Source organism: Notamacropus eugenii, chromosome 5 (genome assembly GCF_028372415.1).
Source record: "Notamacropus eugenii isolate mMacEug1 chromosome 5, mMacEug1.pri_v2, whole genome shotgun sequence".
In the NCBI taxonomy this organism is placed as follows: Eukaryota; Metazoa; Chordata; class Mammalia; order Diprotodontia; family Macropodidae; genus Notamacropus; species Notamacropus eugenii.
The window spans coordinates 324,684,261-324,708,051 of NC_092876.1; the positions used below are offsets into that span (position 1 = coordinate 324,684,261).

The 23,791-nt window shown below is 39.0% G+C and overlaps 1 long non-coding RNA gene and 1 other non-coding gene across 2 annotated transcripts; one reads left to right on the forward strand and one right to left on the reverse strand.

Annotated features, from left to right (window-relative positions):
* Nucleotides 1-1,594: 1,594 nt before the first annotated feature.
* Nucleotides 1,595-16,539, reverse strand: LOC140506368 (uncharacterized). Its single transcript, XR_011967901.1, has 4 exons — nucleotides 16,486-16,539; nucleotides 7,398-7,492; nucleotides 6,708-6,782; nucleotides 1,595-2,407 (listed from the first exon to the last, which is right to left on the reverse strand). It is a non-coding gene; the product is annotated as an uncharacterized lncRNA (long non-coding RNA).
* An 894-nt stretch (nucleotides 16,540-17,433) lies between these two features.
* Nucleotides 17,434-17,597, forward strand: LOC140509341 (U1 spliceosomal RNA). Its single transcript, XR_011968671.1, has one exon. It is a non-coding gene; the product is annotated as a U1 spliceosomal RNA (small nuclear RNA).
* Nucleotides 17,598-23,791: the final 6,194 nt, after the last annotated feature.

Here is a 23,791-nt window from a genome sequence, read left to right on the forward strand (position 1 = left end):
TCCATTTCCCAGCCCTCACTCCAGGTCTTCAGTCTTTCATTCTTAACATCCTATGCATATTCCTAAACAGACAAGCTCAGAAAAGATTTTAAGCTGGAAAATATTTATTTCTTACTATTTCCCATTAACCTAAAAGATTTTCAATATGCTCCCACACCTTGTAGCAGCTAATGGCCCCTGGTTGTGATAATATGACTGTTTTATGTGAGACTAAGTAAGGTATGCCACTAACAAAGGGTGAGAACTAAAAAATCCAGTCCAACAATAGTTTGTTGAGTTCAGTGAATTTGGCATCAAACTGGATGGATAGCTGTTTGAAATGACTGCCTTCACTCCCTTTGCTTCTCCATTCTGCACTCCCAGGTTAATCTTCCTAAAATACCATTTTCATCATATCATTCCCTTATTCAAAAGCCTTCAACTCCCCAATAGAGGTCAGGAAGAGATCAAATCAAAACCTCTACAATCTAAACATTCTAGGCCAGGGGTGGGGAACCTTTGGTCTCAAGGCCACATGCAGTCTTCTAGATCTTTGGGTGTGACCTTTTGATTGATTCCAATTTTTACCGAATAAATTCTTTTATTAAGGGGATTTGTTCTGCAAACTTTGGATTCATTCAAAAGGCTGTATCACTTAGAATGCCTTCTCTTGGGCTCTTCACTGATCCCAGCTTCTTGTTGTTTGTCACAGAGGACATTCCATATGCTATTACCATGCCTTTGCAATATCTGTCCTCCCTGACTAGAATTCACTCCCTCTTCACCTCTGCCTCTTAGAATCCTTAATTTCCTTAGATCTCAGCTCAAACACTAACTCCTACATGAAGCAATATCCCCAGCTACTAACACCCCACCTGAAATCACCTTGTATTTATTTTGTATGTATCTTGTATTTGTTTACATGTTAAAACATATTGCAGTTATCCCTTCCACATCACAGGGGTTAGGGGCACAGCGCCCCACAGTCTGGAAAATCAATGTAAAATATTTTGACTCTCCCTTAGTACCACAGAAGAAGTCTGAATTTTTTTCTTTTTCTTTTGTGAGGTGTTTACAGTACCCTATTATAAAATCTGGGTTGATATTATACAATAAAATACATATTTTATGCATTTCTGAGTTTCTAAACTTTTTCCATGTCACCTGCAAGCCTTTATATGTCACTTGTGGCTTCCACAAATTTCCCAAAAAGATACCAATTTATCCCTGTGCTGACCTGTGATATATCAAAATTGCAATGTTGAAACCACAATGGGAAACGTCGAGATATGGAAGGAATAACTGTATTCTCCTCAGTAATCCTGACATTCTCAAGATATACATCGTCCTATCATCTACAGGAAACCTTCCTGATCATCCAAGCTGACACTGATCTTGCCTTTCTTCAGCCTCTGAATGTACTTATTGTTTGGATCACCCATTTAACACTCATCATATGCTCCCTTGCATCATTGGTTATCTTTTCTTATACTTATGTTTTTTCTCTATGTTGGAACTTACTTGAAGCTAAAGTCTCATACCTTCTAATGAATGGCTCACCTAGATCAGAGTCATATATCTTGTTGGTGTGCCTGAAAGAAAAACTCTGAGACAGTTTCTAATCAGATTTTTTTAAATTTTCAATGCAAGAGAGAAGCAGAGAGAGAGGTATCTTTGAGTACAAACTAGCCTAGAAATTTTTTTTAATAAGACTTCTGTTAAACAAAAAAATCATCAAATCAAAGGGAATGAAGCTATCAGCATAAATGACCATGTCAATAACAAAATAACAAAAATCATATGATCATCTCAATAGATGCAGAAAAAGCTTTTGACACAAAAAATCCATTCCTATTTTTTAAAAAACACTAGAAAGCATAGAAATAAATAGAGTCTTTCTTAAAATGATAAGAATTATCTCTCTAAAACCACTGGAAAACATTATCTGTAATGGGGATAAACTTGAAGACTTCCCAATTGTTGAGGGCCAGGGTGGAGTGCTGTTGACAAGATCAGGAAAGACCTTCGGGGAAACTGTTCTTTGAGACTGTGCCCATTATCATCCGGAATGGCTCTCCATGCTCCCCAGATGTTGCTGTCTCCGTGAGACAAACAGAAAACAAGGGATATGTAAAATATATGGCCTCTAGGCTAACAGTCTTTAAAGACAATAAGACTGGCCAAATCACTGGGACTAGAGATGAGCAGAATGTCATGTAGGCTTGCAGTTTCTGTCTATAAATACCTTGACCCTCAGATCAATAAACGGAACTGGTCTATCTTTTCCCGCTTCCTATGTCTCTTTTCTTCAACCACTTCACCGAGCCGTGTAGGGACGCAGGCCGTCTGCTACACCCAGTAATATCAGGGATGAAGCAAGGATGTCCATCATCACCACTATTATTCAATATTGTACTTGAAATGCTACCTATAACAAGACAAGAAAAAGAAATTGAAGGAATGAGAATAGGCAACAAGGAAACAAAATTATCACTCTTTGCAGATGACATAATGGTATACTTAAGAGAACCCTAAAGAATTAACTAAAAAAGTAGTTGAAACAATGAGCAACTTTTGCAAAGTTTCAGCATATAAAATAAACCCACATAAATCTTTGGTATTTTTGTATATTGCCAACAAAAAGTCACAGGAAGAGACAGAAAAATTCCATTTAAAATAACTGCAGACGATATGAAATATTTAGGAGTCTACCTCCAAGACAAATCTAGGAACTATATGAACACAATTACAAAAAACTTTTCAGACAAATAAAGAGAGATCTAAACAATTGGTGAAATATCCATTGCTCATGGGCAAACTGAGTCAATATAACAAAAATGACAATTCTACCTAAATTAATTTACTTATTCAGTGCCTTACCAATTGAACTACCAAAGAATTATTGTGCAGATCTAGAAAAAAACAAAATTCGTTTGCAAGAACAGAAGAACAAGAATATTAATGAAATCAATGAAAAAAATGTGGAGGGCAGCCTAGAAGTGTCAGATTTCAAACTATTTTACAAAGTGGTAATCATCAAAACAATACTAACAGTGCTAAGAAATAGAGATGCTGGAAAATTTTTTAAAAAACTGATTAGAAACTGTCTCATAGTTTTTCTTTCAGGCACACCAACAAGATTTATGACTCTGTGATCTAGGTGGGCCATTCATTAGAAAGTATGAGACTTTAGCCTCAAGGAAGTTCTAACATAGAGAAAAAAACATAAGTGTAAGAAAAGATAACCAATGATGCAAGGGAGCACATGATAATCAGTACTAACAGTACTGAGAAACAGAGACGCTGTGTGTGTGTGTGTGTGTGTGTGTGTGTGTGTGTGTGTGTGGTATCTGTATAGTGCATATAGGTATACATTACATAATAGTGAATGATCTTAGTAATCTACTGTGTGATAAACCCAAAGATTCAAGCTTTGGGGACAAGAATTCATTAGTTGACAAAAATTGCTGGAAAAACTAGAAAGCACTTTGGCAAAAACTAGGCATAGACCAGCTTCTAACACTATATACCAAGATAAGGTCAAAATAGGTACATGTTTTAGACATAAAGTACGATATCATAAGTAAATTAGAGAAGCATGAAAATAATTTACCTATCAGATCTTTGAATAATGGAAGAGTTTTTGCCCAAACGAAAGATAGAGAGGATCATGGGAAGTAAAAAAATGGATAATTTTGATTACTTGAAATTAAAGAGTATTTGTACGCACAAAACCAATACAGTCAAAATCAGAAGAAAAAGGAAAAGGGGGGAGTAGTAAATTTCTCTAATAAAGGCCACATGTCCCAAATGTATAGAAGACTGAGCCAAATGTATAATTTAAAAAAAAGTTATCCCAGTTGATAAATGGTCAAAGGATATGAAGGCAGTTTTCAGAAGAAGAAATAAAAGCTATCAAGTCACGTGAAAAGATGCTTTAAATCATTATTGATTAGAGAAATACAAATTAAAATAACTCTGAAGTACCACCTCATGCCAGAAAGGGAAAATAAAAAATGTTGGAAGGGATGTGGAAGAACAGATACATCAAGGCACTGTCGTAAGCTGGTCTAGAAATTCTGGAGAACAATTTGGAACTATGCCCAAAGGACAATCCAACTTTGCACACCATTTGACTCAGCAATATCAATCACTACTAGGTCTGTAGCACAAAGAGATTAAAGAAAGAAGAAAAGGACCTATGTGTACAAAAATATTTATAGCAGCTCTTTTTGTGGTGGCAAAGAATTTGAATTTCAGGATATGTCCATCAATTGGGGAATGGCTGAATAAATTGTGGTATGAAATACTATTACGCTGTAAGAAATGACGAAGAAGATGGTTTCAGAAAAACCAGGTCCTCTGACAGGTCACTAAGTTAAGTTGAGGGATGGCGGAAGTGGGGAAACAATGATGGGAGGGATACTTTTTACTAGCACCCCTCCATTCACACCATATTGTTAGGATCCTGTGGCTCCTGATGGCCAGGGTCTCACAACCTCTGACCCAGACATATCTGAAAAAATAGGGAAGGACTCAAAAATATTGACAAGAATTCTACAGTCACTAACCTTATGATACAGGGTCATCCCTGCCTGGTTCTTTAGTCTATTAAATGCCTAAGACCTCAAGAAGCCTGTAAAAACTAAATGCTCAAGAGTTTTTTCTCTGACACCCACAACACCACTGTGGTTTAGTCGTTTTTCAGTCATGTCTGATTCTTGGTGATCCAATTTAGAATTTTCTTGGCGAAAAGACTGGAGTGGTTTGCCCTTTCCTTTTCTGGTTCATTTTACAAATGAGGAAATTGAGGCAAACAGGGTTAAATGACTTACCCAAGGGTCACCTAACTGTCTGAAGCCAGATTTGAACTCAGGAAGATAAATCTTCAGTGCTGACACTCTATCCACTGAGCAACACGAAAGCCAGCCAGATAACCAAATTCTCCACAGCTACAGGGCTATGCCATAGCAAGGTCACATGTCCTTCTATTCTCCTTCCTTCCAACATAATCAGCTTAAAGGGCAATTTAAGAAATGCTAATTCAAGGGCCTGAGCTCAGTCTGTTTTATCTATAAGCAACATCAGAATAGGTCAAAAGTTGTGTTTTCTTTGCAACTATGGTCAGCAGCTCCAGATTCCTCAGTTGTGGCAATATTTTTTCTCACCCCCACCTCACCCCTACCTCCCAAAAAATGCCTTCTAAAACCTACCTGCCTTTCTCCTCAGGTTGCACTACCAACACTCAGGACTTTGTCTACCATGGCACAAAAACTTCTTTTTCCTAGAAGTTTACTTCACTCCTGGACTTCTCATACTTGAAGTATCCTTTGCCCTAGTGGATGGACATTGAAATATTGGAAAGTGTCCTAATGCTCAATCTATCAACTTCCTGGAAGCTCTTACATAAAACAGTTTCATGTGTTCAATGGATCTTGGTCTCCTTCATGCCAAGGCTCCCCTGGATTCTATGTGTATCGGTTTACTTTCTGTACCTCTCTATAGCTGTGCACACCATAGCTTGCAGGCTGGCCTGTATGACCTCCAGCTTTACAAAGTCCACATCTATTGTTGGCACCAGGAATGAGTGTGTGCATGGAATGAGTTTAGGAAAGAAACAAAGATGAAATCTGCTCTTGGAATGGAAGAGAGTCTTCAAGATGGAGAAATGGATTGAGTTTTTATAGCAAAATTCCACTGTGCGCAGAAGGACCAACCAGTTATCCTGATGGTGAAAGCTACACTGTTTATTTCATGAGATTGTTGTAAGAAAACCACTGCATGAGCCTCAAAGCACTGAAGCAATGTATATAATGTAATGTATAGTAATATATTACACTGTTATCATTATTATTAGCAGGTGTGTAGAGATGTTATCATATTCTGAATGATACTCAGTGGAGACATGAACCTTAAGGCAGGGGTGGGTAACCTGCAGCCTCAAGGTCACATGTGGCCCTCTAGGTCCTCAAGTGCAGTTCTTTGACTGAATCTAAACTTCACAGAACAAATCCCCTTAATAAAAGGATTTGTTCTGTAAAACTTGGATTCAGTCAAAAGGCTGCACCCAAGGACCTAGAAAACCACATGTGGCCTCAAGGCTGCAGGTTCCCCACCCCTGCCTTAAGCTTAAGAATGAGGAACAGAGTATGTGTATGTGTTTGTGTATCATGTTTTGATTTGTTATATGATTTCTTTCATTTATTTTAGTCTGACTACATAGCATGACTATAGTGAAAATATACTCAATAGGAAAGTATATGTAGAACCTATACAGAATTGTATGCAGTCGTGGGGAAGGAGGGGGGTAGTGGGGGGTAGGTGTGGAGGGGATAAAATCTCAATTGTATGGCAGTGATTGTTAAACATTAAAAAATACTAATAATAAAATAAAAAAAAAAAAGAATGAGGAACAGAGTGAACTAAAACCATAATATAAATTGGAGGCATAACATAAATGTGAAGTGAGATATCAGGTCATGTAGGCAGAATATTTTCTTGCTTTGGGTGGAGATGGGAGAAAATTCATTGCATAAGGTCAGAAAATCAAAGAATCTCAAATTTGGGAGGAACCTCAGACACCAGTTAGTCCAATCCCTAGCTGATTTAGAATTATTCCAACAACATCTTTGAAAATTTTTAATTCAATTCAAAAAGCATTAGTTAATTGTTTATTTTATTGTACTATGCTCTGGATATACAAAGACAAAAATGAAAACAGTCCCTACCCTCAAGGTGTTTAATTCTACTGAAAGGTCAACCAGTCTCCGCTTGGAAACCTCCAGTGAGAAGGAACCTTTACTCTGCAAGGAAGCACATTCCACTTTAAGTCATCTCTAATTGTTCAATGTTTTAAAATACATTAAGCCCAAATCTCTTTCTCTATAGCTTTTACTCATTTTATTTCTGCTTATGCCCTTTGGAATCAAGCAAAATAAATCTAGCCCATTTTCCTATATTATCCCTTTAATTTTGTTGTTAAAAATAAAATGTACACACAGTATGTATATTTATATATGTGTGTATCTATCTACAAAATCATCCCTTTCCACCCTGTAAGCCTCCTTTTCTCCATATTGAACATCTCCAGTTCCTTGAGTCAGTCTTTGGATTGCATGATCTCCAGACCCTTCTGCATCTTGGTCACCTTCCTCTGGATATTCTTAAGTTTATCAGTGAATATTCTTGAAGTCTGTCCAGACACATGTCACCAAAAATTGAACATAAAAGTCCAGTTTGTGTATGTGTCTGTGCGCACATACTTGTGCACATGAGCACACACATGGACACAGACACACAGACACAGACATACACATACACACACACACACACACACACACCTGCCATTTAAAAAACAAAACAAAACAGAGCCAAAGTACCTTTCTAAAGGACCCAGCTTTGGATAAGGAAGCACCTACCAGATCAGAGGCATTCATCTCCAGAACAAAAAAGCATTTCTTTCATGGGTCCCAGAACCATGGTGAACTATCTTTTCAATCTCCTGGAAGCCTTCCTAGCAGCAAGAATCCAATAAAGAGACATAAAGTAAAATAAAAATTTTAAAATGTTCAGTGTCAGAGAAAATCAATGAGAGCTGCAATCAGGGCTGAAAAGTATGACAACGTAGTAATAGTAACCCACAAAGCTCAAAAATTATTGGCAGCCCTTTGTGATCCTGTGTACCTCCTAATCTAGCATTGCCTCCATTCACATTGATCCCCTTCCATCATGATCCCAGACTCTAGTTCCTTCTACATGAACTTCAATTTCTCCAATGTGGAAGTTCTATTGCAGATACCAGGAGATTTTTTTTTCAGTTCAAGGTAAGATATTGGCAAGGGTCTTGGGATAAAATTAAAGTGTCATCCCACATCCTCTATTCCAGCAGATCCTAAAAACTTTGATTTCCTAAAGTGTTTTAAACAACAACCACAGCTGTAAAGACTTTGCAAAATGTAAGTGGCATGCCCCTGTGTCAAATTGTCCCAAAGATGTCTGAACAGTCTTCCATTTGCCCCCCCTTTCAAATCTAAATATGCATCTTGCTCTCCATACCCATCTCTACCACTGTTGTGAACATAGCATCATAAAGTTGTAGCTGGAAGTCTACGTAGAGATTATCTACTCCAACTCTACCATCTTATACATAAGGCAACTGAGACCCAAAGAAACTGAGTGACTTGCTGACAGTCATATATAATTTCATAAACAAGACCATCTAACATAGCAGTTTGTCCAACAGGAGCCAATTCCACACCATAATATTGTTAAGGAGCTGGCAAGAGAGTCCTGGGTCCCTACTCTCATGAACAACATGCATGTTTTAAGGTTACCCATATAACCCACTCTCCTAATTCACACAGACACCTATCACCTCTTATTATTTAATATTGTGCCATAATGTTCCTGTGCTATTGCTGCTTTTCTTAAATTCCGTGGAAATTTTGGCAGTAGATTTGTTGCTGCTGTTCAGTCATTTCAGGTGTGTCTGATTCTTCATTATCTCATTTGAGGTTTTCTTAGCAAGGACACCGAAATGGTTTTCTATTTCCTTCCCCAGCTCATTTAACAGATGAGGAAACTGAGACCATGAGGATTAAGTGACTTGCCCAGGTTCACACAGCTAGTAAGTGTTGGAGACTGGATTTGAACTCTAGAAGACGAATCTTCCTTATTCCAAGCCCAATGCTGTATGTACTGTATCACCTAGCTGTATGCAGTGGACTTACTCAAACCCCTATCAGCTGGAATACCTAATGGATTGTTGCCACTTTCACTAAATGTCACAGAATTTACACTGTGGTGGGCATGCAGTGTGGTATCACTGACATAGAGTCATTACAGTCCAATGCTTTGGTACAGGCTTGTGCCTAAAGCCTCCGACAGCTTATAACACAACTCAGGACACAAGACGTTTTTCAAGGAAAGATATAAACTAGGAAAGTATTAGCCCAATCACATCTTAGTCTTTTCCTCCTTTCAATACGACCATCTTTATAGGCCAGTTTAGGAACACCTATTGTTAATGACTTATTTTTTACTTAGTAAAATGTTTTTGCTTTCCATGATTTTCTATTTGCTTTTTCTTTTGTTGTTGATCAGTCATTTCTGACTCTTCATGAACCCATGGACCATATTGTCTATGGGATTTTCTTGACAAATATACTGGAATGGTATGCCATTTCCTTCTCCAGAGGATTAAGGAAAACAGAGGTTAAGTGACTTGCAGAGGAGAACAGCTAATAGTGTCTGACATCCAATTTCAATTCAGGTCTCCAGACCCAGTACCCTATGCACGATGCCACAATCTTGCTGCTGCTGCTGCTTCTCTACTACTACCTTAATCAAGGATACCCTTGGCAAGAGGATGTTTCCCTCCCCTCCCGCAGCTGCTATTGCTTTCCCCTCTGAAATTTCCTTCTATCAATTGAAGGTAGGAACTGTTTTTGCCTCTCTGTATCCCCAATACTTAGCACAATGCCTGGACACAGAAAACTTACAATAAATGTTTGTAGACTGACGAGCCAATCTCCTAACTGCATAGTTAAGCATCATAAAGATTTGTACAGATGAGAAAGTAAGTTTAGGAGTTATTGGTGTTCTTTCGGTCATCATTTAAAATATTAATAATGTTTCAGATTTTTTCCCACATACATGATTTCTTTCCCTCCTTCAGATACCTTGTATTTAACTAAATGTCTTTTGTCTTGAAGGCTTATGGAAAATTACGTCAAAATTTGGTTGCCCAGAGAAGTTCATCAATATTGTACATCAGTTTCATGATGGCATGTTTGCCCGGGTTCTAGATAATGGACAAAGCTCTCATGCCTTCCCAGTCACCAAAGGAGTGAAACAGGGCTGTGTGCTTGCTGCCATGCTTTTTAGCATGATGTTTTCAGCCATATTGACAAATGCTTTTGATGAAGACGAACACAGCATCAAGTTCAACCACTGTACTGATGGTAAGTTCTTCAGTTTGAAAAGGCTACAAGCCAAGACCAAAGTGGAGGGAGTGCTGGTGCATGATTTTCTGTTTACAGATGACTGTGCACTCAATGCAGCCTCTGAAGTTGAGATACAACAAAATATGGATCATTTCTCTGCTTCCTGTGCTAATTTTGGCCTAATAATTAACACCAAAAAAACACAGGTGCTCCATCAGCCACCACCACACCATCCATACGTGGAACCATCGGTTACAATAAATGGAGAAGTTCTGAATGCTGTGGATAAATTCAGTTACCTTGGTAGTGCACTTTCCAGGGATGTAAACATTGACAATGAAGTTGATACATGCATTGCCAGAGCTAACTCAGTGTTTCAGAGGCTCTGAAGAAAGGTTTGGGAGAGAAGAGGTATTAGACTGACTACCAAATTGAAGGTCTACAGAGCCATTGTGCTGACCTCATTGTTGTATGCTTGTGAAACATGGATGGTCTACTAGCGCCATGCCAGGAAACTGAATTGCTTCCATTTGAACTGTCTTAGGAAGATTCTGAGGATCACCTGGCAGGATAAGTTACCAGACACTGAAGTTCTTGCTCTAGGTGAATTGCCAAGTATTCAAACTATGCTTTAGAGAGCGCAACTCTGATGGGTTGGCCACGTTGTTTGAATGCAAAATGTCCATTTGCCAAAAAGACTATTTTATAGAGAACTTGCATGGGGCAGGAGATCATATGGTGGCCAGAAAAAGCAATACAAGGACACTCTCAAGGTCTCTCTCGAGAACTTTGGATTTGATTGGCAACATGGGAGACACTAGCACAAGATCACTCCGCATGGCATTCTCACATAAGAAAAAGTGCTGTGCTCTTTGAGCAAAGCAGAATTGAGACAGCACAAAGTAAATGCAAGATATCCACCCCAAATACTCATACGGACTATCTGTGCCTAACCTGTGGTAGAGCATTCCAAGCTCGTATTGGTCTGATCAGCCACAGTAAGACACACTGAAATTTCACTTTACAATGGTGATGTCATTTTGGTCCTCTTCAAAGATGAAGGACAACAACTATATAACTAAATAGCAATTGTTTCTCTTTTACCCTGGAACCCTGAAGGTCTTCCCTCCCAGTTTGATTTTTTTTTTTTTACTAAAGGGACCATTCCTTGAGTAACTTAAAGAAGCCTATTCATTGAATGGGTGTATCTCACTCAAAGTAAGATTGTAATAAGACCTAAGCCTAAAAGGGCCAGGGTCTCACCTTTCACCCGGGGCCATCTCCAGTGGTCCTGATGAATATCATACCACTGGACCCAGATGACTCAGGAGAAGAAGGTGAGGTTAGTTACCTTGCTCAGCCCTCCCTCACTCAAATCAAAGTCAACTGTAAGTCATGTCATCACCTTGATGTCATAGTCCTTTTCTAGAATGGACAAACACAAACAATATCAGTCAACAATTAAAATAATAAACTAATTCACACTGTTGTTATCATTAATGCTAATTTAGTGTGCTCCCCTTTCCAGGGTATTTGCATTTTTATAGGAAACAATGTCTTAACTCACAATTTACCAGACTAGCCTGCAGAACCCCGATCCCTTCCCCTGGTGCTCCAGAATTCTGTGATAAAAATTGTGATGTTAGCAATATATAGCCTCTTATAACTTTAATCATTAAAAAACATGCATCTAACATATTACATGGGACAACTTTTCATCCTAAAAATGTATTACTCCAAAATTTCCCCTTTACGCTAGGGATATTGCATGAACCCAAAACATATGGACCAGTATTTATGAGTTGTCGGTATACTTCAAGCTCAGAAGAGTTCCATGGTCAACTTAGTTAAGAAATGAAATACCAATAATACATCAGTATCTGCAACTGTTGAGGAATTCCTCTACTCGGAGGTGCTAGGATCCTCCCAGAGAACAATTCTTTCTACCTTGGTGTGTTTGACTGAAAGTCAATAAATCAGGAGACAACGCTGGAAGTATAAAGTCTGATTAGCATCAGCTGAGAGCCAGTTAGCAAATAGATAGCAACGACCCAAACAATGGAAGATATACACATACATAGGGCTTAAAATAGACATAGAGCAAAATCACTGCACAGCAAAAAGAGCCACTAAAAAAAACCACTCAACCACTTTCCTAATTTGAGAGGTTAAGTAATAGGGACAAGATGTCAGGTGATTTGAGAGAGAATGTGTAAACCTTGGGTTAGAATACATTAACCTTGGGGTTTAGTACATTATCCTTGGAGTCTGAAGAGTTATCAAATACAAGGTTTATCTCAGTGGGATAATGTTTTTCTCTAAGGTTAAGTTTATCAGAATATTTTGGTGGGGCAAGTAATCACTAAAATAATAGAGGCCTCCCCTGCAAGGTAGGATCTGTCAAGTTTATCCTGTCCTTGCCAACCTGAGAGTTTTTATTTATACAACCCTGTAGTTCTCTATTCCTGGTCTAAACTCACAGTATACCATTTATCTGCTTCTTCTACATAGCAAAGGAGCTTCTCTAGTGCTAGTCATATAAATGGCTGCCAACTTGAACCATGCATCAAAGCTAATTTGGACACGGCCTTCTACACATATTATGGCATTAGCTTTTGTCCTCACACAGACTTTTACAACACATAGCAGATGGTATTTCAACACAGTCTTATTTTTGAATACACCATGCCTATCTGGAAACCATGATCCAATTCCTCCTGGTCGATAATGAAATGAATACTATTAACTGTGTCTTATCTTGTCTAATAAGCACCAAATGGCAATGAGGAGAAATAAAAGAACTTCCCACAAGAGTCACTGCTAATGACAAGACTTGATTTAAACAGGTAGCTTATTGAAGGAAACTGTTAGGGATCATTTCAATTTTATGATAATTCCAAAATTTGCTTTGATCTCAGCTTCCCAGTGGTTAACATTCTCCCACCCCCTTTTACTCCCTCCATCTTTATGATGGTGAACTCCAGACAGAAAGGTTTGTTACCCTCTCCCCAACTGTCTACTGCTTCATAGACATACTCCTCAGCCCTTTCTCCACAAAGTCCTATTTCATATCTGCCCACCTATTCCACTGTGCCTCTGGAATGCCTGCCCCATAATTAACAAACTTGATTTTATTTTAAACCTTTTCCATTCTCACTCCTTCTATCTTCTTATACTCATTGAAGATTTACTCAAAACCCCTGTCTGTGGGAGCATTTAATATGCAGGCCTCTACTATTTTAGTGATTACTTGCCCCACCAAAATATTCTGATAAACTTAATATGCCACTTTTATTAATTGTCCACCGTCATGGAATTTATAGTGGTTGATATGTAATTGTCACTGACTTTGAGTTAATTAGACCTGGATCTTTCCTGATGATACTACTTTCTGCCATTCAAATAGTACTCCAGTATTGAAATCTTCACTCCACACTTTCTCTACCCTGATCAATCAATGGTCATAATGGAAGAGACAGAATATCCTTATTCCCCAGTTGGAGAAAATTGTGAAACCATGTCAGCTGGTTTGTGCTAGTAAATCTCCAATCTCCAAATTTTAAAACAATCGGCAGATATCTCTGTTTGCTTAGTTTTAGCCTCAGGGCTTTTTTTCAATCCACAAGTAAAAGTAGAAACAAAGAGCAGCCAAGAAAATTGGCTTCCTATCTCAGAAGGAAATCCAGTCTACCCAGAGCTTTTCAAACTACATGGAGCTCTCCTCATAGGCATTTGGGGAAACTAGGGGTTACTTTTTTTTCAGATGAGAAAACTATCATTGATAGAAACTCTTCAAATGATTCTCTCAGCATACAAGATTATCCAATTGGGGTCTAGACAAAAAGTGTCCTTTTCTACAAAAGGCACACTGAAATTCTCCAGCAGCGCCAGGGTAAACCAAATGGAATTATAAAGTCACCCATCAGGACAAGAAGGCAAGTCGTCTCACTTAGAGAAGTAGCAATGAATGTCAGCTATTTGTAGATTGTAGATACTGGTGAGATGTTGTAGCCATCCGGGCCAGTGAGAAGTCATCATGCATGGACAGTTTCTGACGAGGGGAAGGGAATAAGGTTCATAGCTTAGTTTAGTTCCAACAGAGCACAGTCCTATATTTCCAATCCAAAACACTCCTCAATCTCGAGTCCCATGCATTCTGGCTTCTTGGCTGGCCTTGGATTACTATAACACTTCTGGAAGCCTCTCTCCAAGATTGCCACAGCCTAAACTACCAGGTGTGGTGGAGATCGTCACTGAGAATAAACAAAATGAAACAGAAAGAAACATCTCCAGTTCACGTTTTACAGAACAAATCCTTTTGTTAAGGCAATTTGTTCTTCCAAGTTTGGATTCTGTCAAAGGACTGCACTTGAGGACCTAGAGGGCTACAAGCGGCCTCAAAGTGGCAGGTTTCCTGCCCTTGGCTCTTCATTTTGCAAGTCAGACAGCATGTAAGTGGCAGAGCTGAGGTTTACAGTCAAGTTCCCTGACTCTTAAGCACGTGCTTATACTTAAAGTCACCAGCCCACACTGTCAGGAACCTAAAAGAGTGATACCAATTCACTTCTACACCCAACAGCACTTCTGAGTGGGCTTTGTACAAGGGTATTATTAATCCCTGAACACTTGGAACTTTGGAAAGTAATTCAGAATCCCAGCAAGCCTTGACTGGTTTTCAGCTTTGAAAACTCTTCCTTTGAAGACTCCTCCTAGGTAAGCAGCTAAGTGATATAGTGGATAGAGGATGAGGCCTGGAATCAGGAAGACCTCCGTTCAAATCTGGCCTCAGACATTTCTTAGCTTTATGACCTGGGCTAGTCACTTAACCTCTGACTCAGTTTCTTCAACTGTAAAATGGGGATAATATTCCTACCAGAGTCATTGTGAAGATTAAACCAGATAATACTTGTAAATGTCTTGCAAAAAGCTGGTTTTCCTAGAGTGAGGCTTATCCATTGCATTCTGGTTGGGCTGACTCCTTCTATTTCCTCAAATGCAGGAGACTCAACTGTATAATTTGTGGTAGTGGGAGACCACATTCCAGCTTTCCTTTGAAGTGTGGCATGACGTGCCTGAAACATAGAAGGTACTTAATAAATGCTTGTTTACTTTGATATAAAAATTTTCAGAGGGTCCATTGATTAAGTACTGCTGTCAGTCACCAAATCAACAATTTGGAGATAGTTATCTGCAGAATTTTATTGTACTGGGGCAGGCCTATCTGTACAAAACATAGTCAGAGGGCCTATGGCATGAGTTTCAGGAACGTATGCAGAATGTGAATACAAAAGCAGCATATAAAAATTAGAATTTTACAGAAAGCAGGAGGGGAAAATAAGGGGATATACATGACTAGAAACAAATAACAGGAAAATAAGATCATCTGCCAGCTGGTCAAAACAGGAACTGTGGCTTCTTTGTGGCTTCTTCAAGCTTCGAGATACAAGGCTGAGATGCTCAAAAAAAGAGATGAGACCAATATCCTCTTCTTATCATACTTTCCTCAAGAAGTCAGAGTTCTTTTCTTTCCCATCACAGTTCTCTTATCACAGTGGCAAGAAGAGGCCCGAACAAGAAATTCTCCTGCTGTCTTCCTACCTCTATCATTTAAAGTCTAAAGTAAATGACAATAAGGATATAGAAATTGATCCACTGATTTATGACCCATTCCACAGGAAAGAAGTGCGGGGAAAACCAAGGCCTTATTTTTCTGCTTACTCATCCATTCCAGGCTATTGAAAGAGTGAGCTTGCGAGATGACAATAAATGTAATGTTAAAATTGGAAATTAATGTGGATAATGTGATGATAAAAGGTGGAGATGGATCTTCCTTCAGGTCTCATGAACTGGAACCAGAAGCACTGCCATATGAGTAGTGACTTATGGCTAGATGGCAATTTAAGGGTAAAAAAGCCCCATCCTGTGAGGTAGAACTTGTAACTCCTGACAAATTAGGAAATTGGTCCAGAGAAATTAGGTGCCTGGTTCAGGTTCAGACAGCCAGGGAGTGCTGGCACCTGGTGTCTTATGGCTCTAGGTCAGCTCCACAGCACTGACTTTTGATGGCAACCAAAGTATCTTTTGAATAAATGTAAAGACTGCCAAAGCAACCACTTTGATCCAAAACTTCCAAGTTTTGATATAGAATGTTTTTAAAAAATCAGCTTCATTTGCTTTCTAGCTGTGTGTTGTCTATGACATATCATACAAAAATAGGCATATGCAGAATTTACTTTAAAAAATAACTACCAGGTTATTTTGAGAGAGAGGACTTTCCATTTCATAGCAGAGAGGCCCAGGTATGGTTAATGCATGAGGTGTTACTTTTGTTTAAGGTTATTTGATAAAGAGGATGGCTTTAGGGGGTCGGTTAGCCTGCAATTCCTGGTTTCACAGGTAATTTGGTGTTTCTTGTTTGTACTTGGAAATGCCTGCGTTCACTGATGTTTGTCAGTTTTATAATAATGCAAAATTAAAATAAAAAATAATTTGGGGGAAGGAGGGCATTAGGTTGGAATCAATGGGCATCTGAAAAGGTTTTTATGTAGAAGTGATGTCTCACCTGAATCCCGAAGCAAGATTCGATGGTGATGAGAGAGGGCATTCCAGGCTCCTGTGGTTAGGCATAGAGAGAGGATATGGAGTGTCAGCTTGGCTGAAGTTTAGATAACAGAAAGCAGAATAATGTATAGATGGGTGCCAGTCTGTGAAAAGCTTTCGAAGCCAACAGAGGAGTTTCTATTTTATGCCAGTGGCAAAAGGGAACCACTGGAGTTTTCCGGGTAGTGGAGTGCCACAGTCGGGAAAACCAGTCTGGCCGCGGGTGCAGGATGGATGGAGAGGGGAAAGACGAGAGGCAGGGAGAGCGGTCAGGGAGTTACCAGGTCAGTGGTAATGCCCAGGTCCCAGACTTCGAGGTCAGGTTCTGGGGCGGTGGGTGAGGGTGGGGATGGAAAGGCTTCCTAGAAGAAGCGTGACCTGAGCTAGCCCGGATTCGGCAAAGCGGAGAGGAGAGAGAAGGCGAATCTGGAAACTGGACAGCTCGTTTGGTTCTGCCAAATCTGATGGGCTTGGCAAATGAATGGAGGAACGAATGAATGGATGGATAAGAAGGAAAATTCAAATCAAAGAAAAAACATGCTGGTTTTATCCCATTAAGATCAGAAAATGCTTAAGCATACACGCTCCAACTCATTTCCTTATACCAGTTTTCCCCTACTTCCAGTTAGAGGGTGCTCTCCAGCAGCCTTGGTGAATGACGTCAAAAGAGGGTGGGCAATATGCAGATGAGTATTTGAGGCCATTTTCTCCGGCTAGTTATTCTTTCAGAAAAATACAGATTTGAGGGATAGAGAGTCGTAGCTACGTTGTGATGTAGAAATTCTTTTGAGATTTCTGGAGTGTGCATTCTTGGAACTTGCTGTGTAGAATGTCAAACGGTTATACTTAGTGACCGTGTGCTAAATGTGTGAGTGTAGTGAGGGAGAGGGCGTGCAAGGAAAGTTGTAGCATACTTACCTGGCAGGGGTGATTCCATGATCACGAAGGTGGTTTCCCCAGGGCGAGGCTTATCCATTGCACTCCGGATGGGCTGACCCCTGCGATTTCCCCAAATGCGGGAAACTCGACTGCATAATTTGTGGTAGTGGGGGACTGCGTTCGCGCTCTCCCCTGACAATCGAATAAATAAAAACAGAACACGTGATTTCTGTTAGGAAGTGCAGCATTGGATATAATTAGGTTCATATTCCAGGCAACATACTTAAAATACGGTATAGTAGGCAACGAAGTAATAGAAATAAGGGCTAGATTTTTAAGGTGTCTAGTTACTCATCAGTTTATTAAGAATCCGACAATAGTTTAGCTAGAGCGTGATCTCAGTTTTGGAAGACTCATGATGGAAAACGTTTCACGTTTAGAGAAAGAAGTATGGGGTCTGAACACACATCAATGCATACTATTTTCTTTTTCTTTTTCTTTTGGTTTGTATCGTCTTTCTGGTGGTTTCTCCCTTTGGTTCTAAATCTTTACAAAATGACTAATGTGGAAATATCTTTGACATGATTGTACATGTGTAGCCTATATCAGACTGCACACGATCTTGGGTAAGGGGGGGAGAAAATTTTGAACTCAAAAGTTTGTAAAAAGTGAATATTGAAAACTAAAAACATAAATTAAAAAAATTTTTTAAAGACCATGGTCTTTTGGGGGGGAAAGGTATCAAGTTTTCTGCTAGTTTTCCTCTTGATCACATGTATTCAGATATTCCTAACTTATTTTAAAAAAATTTTTTAAAGCATCAGTAATTTTTGAGAGATTTGCTTTGGTTTACTCAAAAACTAAACTTTTTTTGTTATTTTTTTTAAAACTGAAATATCGTGTACATGTCAGGGTTAGAACCAAATCTTTTGAGATACCAAGTAGCCAAAGAATGCTAATCAGAAAAACAATTACAGGGAACATACTAGGTAAGCGTGTGATACTGTGAAAAGCAATTATGCTTTTTATAGGAAAATTTTTTTTCAGGTGCTGCCCAAGATATACATCATACCCTTGTTTCTATTTCCTTTTCCACTAGGATAACCTTAAATAGGAGTGGGGCAAAAGATTTATGCTTATGCCAATTAGAAAGTAATATCCTACAGATATTTCTGAATATTCTACGATCCCTCGTTGTGAATGCCAAAAAGTCAAAGGAACTAAGAAGTAGGGAAAATAATTTGAATGCAAAGAGAACTAAAGCTGCAAGGTGCCTGTATTTTCTTTTTAAAAAAAATTAAAAGTTGAAGCACAGTGGTGCCTTCCACGTATCAGGGGATAAAGGCTCTGCACCCCACCCCCCATCTGGAAAATCTGTGTAAAACTTTTTGGCCCTCCCTTTGTGCGACAGAAAGTCTAACATCTTTATGGTATTACAAGATAAAATATGTTGATATTATACAATACTATGTGTATATTTTATGGATTTCTGAGTTTCTAAACTTCTGTGTTGTCTGCTGGTCTTTGTGTGTCATCTGCGGCTTCCACAAAACTCCCTCAAAATTTCCATTTAATTTCTTATGCCAATCTGAGATATATTGAAACCTCTATGAGGAAAGTCTCAATGTGAAAGGGATAATTATATTGTTTATCTGTCCATAAGTTGGTCTAGTTTTGCAAAACTAAACCCAAATCCAGTGTTATTTCCATTTTGAGAGCATTAAGGTCTGTAAATTACCCACAACGTCCCATTTCCACCCTTTCTGACAGTGTATCTCAACTGTTCTCCCATTTGTGTCTCTATGACAATTTCCTTAAAAACCAAAGCAATATCAGGACCTGATTTCATCAGCTGTTCAGTCATCTGCCTGTCTGGATTCATTAAAAGCAACAGCGTTTAATGTGGTAGCTGCCATAATGCCTAGAATTCCAGATAAAATTTTTAATAAAGACATAAAAAAGTTAAAATTATAGTCTCCATATATGTTAATCATAATATGAAAAAGGAATTTTCTTAATTGGATAGGTTGTAAATACAATAAGAGAGAAGTGTTAAAGTGCTCATTGAAATTATACATCCAGGATATTTGTGTTTCTTTTATCATTAATATGACATGATATAGCATAGCATATGTCCATAAAATAAAGGTAAAAAGATCAGAAAAGTCCCATTATTCAAGACAGTGTCTGGTTCAAGGTACCTTGTCCTTGGTAGTCATAAACAGAAGAATGCTCCTGGTCAGCTTCATCTGGCCTTATAGTTGCTGAACCAGGAAGGGTCATTTTGGGTTCAGAGAGCATAGCAAAGTATGTCTGTTATGCCAGAACATGCAAAACATTATGGTAGGTTAAGCTCAGATGGGCCAAAATGTCTCTCCTGATTGGTCAATCCATGTTTTAGGCTTTTCTTAAGTCTTGGGGGTTCAAAATGGTTTGGGGATGGGTGTATACTGGTAACACTTTTGAATTTTCTTATGCACTCTTCATATTCCATTTTGTGTAATTATCTGTGCACCTGTGTGTAGGCAGCCCCATTTACATTATAAAGGTCTCAGAAGGCATAGAGGTGTTACCTTTTTGTTGTCTACCCCACCTATCATATAAACTAATCAGTCCATACTTAATGTTTTGCTTCATTAAATAGCATTACAATATATTGTCAGATGATGAAGATGTGCTGGTTGGTTTTCCTCCTCTATTTTTAAAAAATTATCACTAAGGTTGGTTTACTGAGTCAGTCTCTTTTTTTCTCTCTCTCTTCCCTTCCTCTCTCCCCTTACCTGTGGACATGGTGGCTGGGATATGAGGAGTGAAATTCTTCCATGCATACTACCTTATTCCTGTAGTTAAAGAAAATTAAAGAAGTTGCTCCTACAGTGCTGCAGAAGAAAACCTAAGCCTAGGTCTCTGGGCTCTGGCTCTCTTCTAGCAAGATCAGTTTACAAAATTTCACAGAGAACATGATGGAGGACTGTGAGAAATATTGTCTCCTAAAACAGAGAGAAGCAGGATAAAACAAATTTGAAGAAAGCATAGCTATCAAAAATCAAACCAGGACCAAAATTTAAGAAAGATTCTCTAGAGATGGTGAGGTCCTCTAGACCTCCTCTCTGCAAATGACAATGATTAGATCCAAGCCCTGGAATTTCACAGAACCTCCTAGACAAGATCTATTATCTTTCCAAAGAGTTTGGTCTAATCATTCACATATGCAAACCAAGTGGATAAAAAACATCTATTTCCAGATTATGGAATCTAGAACTTAGAATAGATACCCAGCATGTAATAGTTGTCCATCAATGTACAAGGTATCTTACCCAAAAATATTAGCTTAAAACTGAACTAAGACTTTTGGGACAACCTGTGAAAGTGCCCCTGAGGTAAATATATGTGTTTTCTGAGTTACCTTACCAGGTACTGGACACTGAGTAATCCCTCTTGGTGCAAAGAGTCAAAGTCTTGCTCACTCCCAGATGCCTTTGCTGGTGTTTGATGGCTAGCCTTGCTGAACTGCAAGCCCACACAACCCTTCATATCTTCCAAACTGGCCTAACCTATCCTTGAGGTCAACTGTTCCGCAACATCCTGCTTCTGTGTTCTACCTGTTCCTGGGAAAGACTTTCCATTCTTTACCCTAACCCCTCTCGGAACCTCCCCTTTGTAGTTTTCAAATATAAATATCACTTAGGCAGTGGCTTCTTTTGTACCTTGTACTGGGGGCATCAGCACTTGGGTCTGATTTTCCTCCTAATACACAACTTTTCTGCTTTCAACTCAGCTTGGACTCCTCTGCATTTTGAGGGGTGGGCTTTACCCCAGTTGGTGTCTGTGCATATGTATTTATCTTGGACAGATACTGCAAATGATTAAGATATTGGGCCTGGCCCTAAATAAGAGGAAGAGAACAGGTTAGATAGACCTCAGGGAATTGAAAAACTCCTTTAATGGCCCCAAACTTCCTCTTGAAACAAAGGCCCATCTTTTCAATAGGGATATCCTTAGTGAGGAAACTTACTCTACCTATCCAAATCAGCATCTTGCCTACAGCACTCACAATTTAAAGGTCTTAACCAGCTCACTTGTATCACAAGCATGATTTTAATTCATCTTCCTCCAATATATTGGAGGATCCATTACACTGTTGCCTGGGAGTGGTGATAGCAATGAAAAATAGAAAAGAAGAAAAGAAAGAAAAGAGCAGTAAATAAACAAAAACACCCAGAAGACAACAGAAGGAAGTTGGGAAACTGGAATAGACAGGACAGTTTGTTAATATTATATGAAATATAATATGTACTGTAAAAAACCCAATCTAAATCTAAAGGAGTCCACAGTTTCATATGCAGTCTTTTTTTCTTCTTTTTTGTAAGTTGAAATGCTCATGGTCAAGTTAATTAAAAAGAAAAAACTAACCTAACATTATTTCTCTCAATTCTTGGCAGAAGGAGTGATGGATTACATCTGAAGAATGAGAAATATTTATTTATTAAACAACGGAGAGCTTCTCCAGTAAGTGGGAATTAGTTGGTAGATAAACATGCAATAATAACAAAAAAAGTATTAGTAAAGCATCAAAAAATATACAGAACAAAACCAAAAAGTTCAGAAGGGACCAAAGTAAGCAGTGCAGTTTTAGCAATACTTTATTAAATGTAATACGCACTTTAAAAACCAAACTATGAATTATGCAATTGTTGTTGATTTGTTTTCTTTGTATGTTCAAAGATTAGCCGATCCTTAAGATCATAAGATAGGCCAGGGGTAGGGAACCTGTTGCCTCTTAAATCACATGTGGCCATCTAGGTCCTCAAGTGCTGCCCTTTGACCAAATTCAAACTCCCCTTAATAAAAGGATTTGTTGTGTAAAACTGGGACTCTATCAAAAGGCTATACCCAAGGACCTGCAGCTAGGTGGTGCAGTGGATAGAGCATCAGTGCAGGAGGCAGGAGGACCTGAGTTCAAATCTCACCTCAGACACTTGACACTCACCAGCTATGTGACCTTGAGAAAGTCACTTAACCCCAGTTGCCTCATCCTGGGTCATCTCCAGTCATCCTGATGAATATCTGGTCATTGGATTCAGATGGCTCTGGAGGAAAAGTGAGGCTGGTGACCTGCACAGCCCTCCTTCACTCAAAACAAAGTCAAGTGCAAGTCATGTCATTATCTCTCTGATGGCAGGCATGGTCTTCATCGGCCTAGAAGGCCACAGGTAGCCTGGAGGTCACAAGTTCCTCAACCCTGGGATAGGCACCAATGAACCCAAAAGTTTTCCCTGGATTTGGAGTAGTTTGGGGGATGAGGATGGTAAACTCCAGGCCTTCTTGGCCACCAAGCTGCCTCTGACAATTACTACCCCTGTTAAGTCGAAAATGGAAAAAACAATTTTTTTTAAAGCAATTTACAAATGAGAATGTTTGTGAAAATCTTCAAGAATTATGTTATTTTACACAGATTGTGTCAAAGGCAAAGCAAAGCATCTGAACAAGAACTTCCCTCTCTAAATCTTAAGGCTCTGAGAAAAAACAAAAAAACAAAAAACAAACAAAAAGACTTCCCCAAAGAAAAGGCTCAATACCGACCATCCAGTTATTTCACTAATGTGTGGGATGGCTCAGGTCCCTACATAAATCAATTACTCAGAGGCCTCTCAAAGTGATGACAGAAAGTTGATTTACTAGATTCTCGAGAAGCAGGGCTAACCTGTAGGAGTAGGAAAGCCCAAGACAAAGAAAAGGCAGTGATTTATATAGACCCTAACGCAAGTCCCTCCTCCCCCACTGACCATTATCCTCATTAGCTGAGAATATGATCTTACATTCTAGACACGAAATCTAACCAATCCCTTTTGAAATGAAGACAATGAAGAATTAGGTAAACTTTACCCAATCATTGAGACCCTAATGTACTACATAGTTTCATATCCTTATATGGAATTATTGTGTTCTAAAAATATAGTAACCTTGAGCCTCTCGGTCTTACCTCACCCCTGGGAGGAGAATCACAATCTGAGAAGTCTTCACTAAACCTATCCCACTCACTAACAACAACTAATATTTATACAGCACTTACTATGGGCCAGGCACTGGACCACTTGCTTTACAATATTACCTCATTTTGATGAGGATTACAAACAGTGCCCTAAGAGCTAAAAATAATATGAAGGGTTGACTTTGTGAAGCCCCTAGTTTATTCTGTAACCTGAAGGCGCCCTAAAGCCCCCTAACTTCTCTGCAAGCTGTACCAAAAGAATTGCTTTTGTCCCCCTCGGGTCCCTTAATATTTACCCTGTGCCCTCCTACCCTGTCCTTGGATCCCGAAACCATCACACTTCCCTCATTCTAGACCGCAGACTTCCTCGTCTCCCGTATCCTCTGTCTCCTTACCT